The sequence below is a fragment of the Lampetra planeri genome, chromosome 34 (assembly GCF_965212315.1).
Source record: "Lampetra planeri chromosome 34, kcLamPlan1.2.h2, whole genome shotgun sequence".
NCBI classification, from domain to species: Eukaryota; Metazoa; Chordata; class Hyperoartia; order Petromyzontiformes; family Petromyzontidae; genus Lampetra; species Lampetra planeri.
In genome coordinates, this window is record NC_136140.1 from 12,110,880 (window position 1) to 12,113,007 (window position 2,128).

At 53.2% G+C, this 2,128-nt stretch overlaps 1 long non-coding RNA gene across 1 annotated transcript; it reads right to left on the bottom strand.

Annotated features, from left to right (window-relative positions):
* Positions 1 to 1,094: 1,094 nt before the first annotated feature.
* On the bottom strand, positions 1,095 to 1,819 carry LOC144729983 (uncharacterized). The gene is made up of 3 exons (XR_013587775.1): positions 1,732 to 1,819; positions 1,445 to 1,548; positions 1,095 to 1,165 (listed from the first exon to the last, which is right to left on the bottom strand). It is a non-coding gene; the product is annotated as an uncharacterized LOC144729983 (long non-coding RNA).
* Positions 1,820 to 2,128: the final 309 nt, after the last annotated feature.

Here is a 2,128-nt window from a genome sequence, read left to right on the forward strand (position 1 = left end):
AGATAAGGGGTGAGCACGAGGTGAGGAGGGCGAGGTGAGGGGTGAGGGGGATGAGGTGTGAGGATGAGGTGAGAACGAGGGGTGAGGAGGACGAGGTAAGGGGTGAGCACGAGGTGAGGGTTGAGGACGACAGGTGAGGTGGACGAGGTGAGGGTTGTGGACGAGGTGAGGGCGAGGTGAGGACGGGTGAGGAGAACGAAGGGTGAAGGAGAACGGGGTGAGGAGGACGAGGCTAGGGGTGAGGAGGACGAAGTGAGGGGTGAGGAGGACGAAGTGAGGTCGGTAAGAGAGGTATCGGTCTCTGGCGTGTTGCATGATATTTGTTGCTATGCTCGATGTTTGATTTGTGACAAAACATTTAATAAAGTTCTTAATATCATCCTGAAAGATAATCAATTACTCGTGTCTGCTGCATAGAGGCCAGGTACCCGCGTATGCCCTCCGAGTGTGCGTGTAGATAAAATCAGAATCTGTATTTAACATGAGCTTTGACATTCTTTCACACACGTCCAGAAGAAGCGGGTCAGCCAGTTGCATCAACAACAACAAAATGCACTGAAGGATACTCGAGTAAGGATTGAGAAAATGTAGTCAAGTCACCAATAAATATGTAGTGCAAAATCAAACTGTACAAGTACATACCTCCCTGTAGATTTGTCAACATCAAATCCAAGCTTGGGCAAGATGGCAAAACACCGATATTCAAAGGACCACACCAATACCATAGAGTGGCCTCGATTAAATTGCATTGAAACATTGAACTCTCGATGCGTGAGGAGGTTCCGAATTTCAAATCGCAGACGCAGAAGCCGCGTTGAGGACTTTGAGCCCTGGCTGAGTCGGAGGCAGCTTCCTCTGCTTTCATAGGGCGCCTGCGGGGCACGTAAGGTGAGCACGTGAGGTGTGGGTTAACTCCAGTCATTGGCTCCGCGGGGGTCATTACATCTCCATGACCTGCGTAGCATGACAATGTCGCAGAAGCAGCTTTTGATATTCGATTCCTTAAAGGGAGACCCGAGGTTGCACCAAAATCCAGGCTGGCGTACACCAGCGCTTCCGTCTGCTCATCAGCATCTCCAACGCCGCCAGCGGTCGCTGCCCCCCATCCCTCTCCAGTTGTAGCACCGCTGGGGCTAGCAGATGGACCGCGGTGGCCACCAGCGCCCTGCTCACCCCACAGCGCAGGCACATGCAGTGCTCGCACAGGAACATGGCTGTGGTGTCCAACAGCACACACGGAGTCGTAGAAAGCAATACAACTTTACAGATTTCAATTCACACTACATTTGTCAAGTTTAAGGATGAGTCCATTTCAGGATACACGAGGGTTACGATCTTGTCAGAGCCACGAACTGGATTGGACGAGTGGGCATTGGACAAGCGGGTACCAGACATGACCGGTATCAGGGACCCAGTGGGAGCCGAGGGCTGGAGCAGGGCTCACCGTCGGGCCCACCGTGCTGTAGAGGGTGGCCTCCTCGCTTGTGGGCCCTGGCGTGGCTCGCTTGCAGTTCACTTCGCTGTACAGGGCCCCGGGCTGAGGTTCCTCTGTTGAGAGAATCACCACGCACGTCAGATGCACAGCCATAGTCTGCAGCCTTTAGGCCATAATCCTGACAGCCGGCACTGGTTTGCGTAGTGTGTGCGCTGTGGGTGGTGGGTAGAGTGTGTGTGGCGTGTGGTGTTGGGAACCGGGTAAACGTACCCACAGTGTGCCGTGAGGCCCCTCACCAGCCTGGGCGGCCATGCCCACGAAGCTGTACAAGCAGTTAGCGCTGGCATTTGGGACCGAGGGCCCCGCTGAGTCACCAGGGAGATGTATACGGGGGTGTGGCTGAGAGCAGGGGCCCTGTCACCGGGACACAGAGTGCAAAACATGGAATCAACATTCACATCGTCATCTTATTCAACTCTTATATTGTGACTATATGGGCTATGTCCAAATCCTCAGATTACAACTCCCTTCTCTCAACCACCTATGATCCTGATCAGGCTCAACCCCCTACTTTGAAGGTGAATGCCTGACTGCCATTTTTTATGAAAATAAATCTGCTCATTGTTTCTGTACCATGTTCAGCTCCCTCCGCAGTTTGCAGTAGAGTGGCAACTGGGAGACTGCAATGGACAG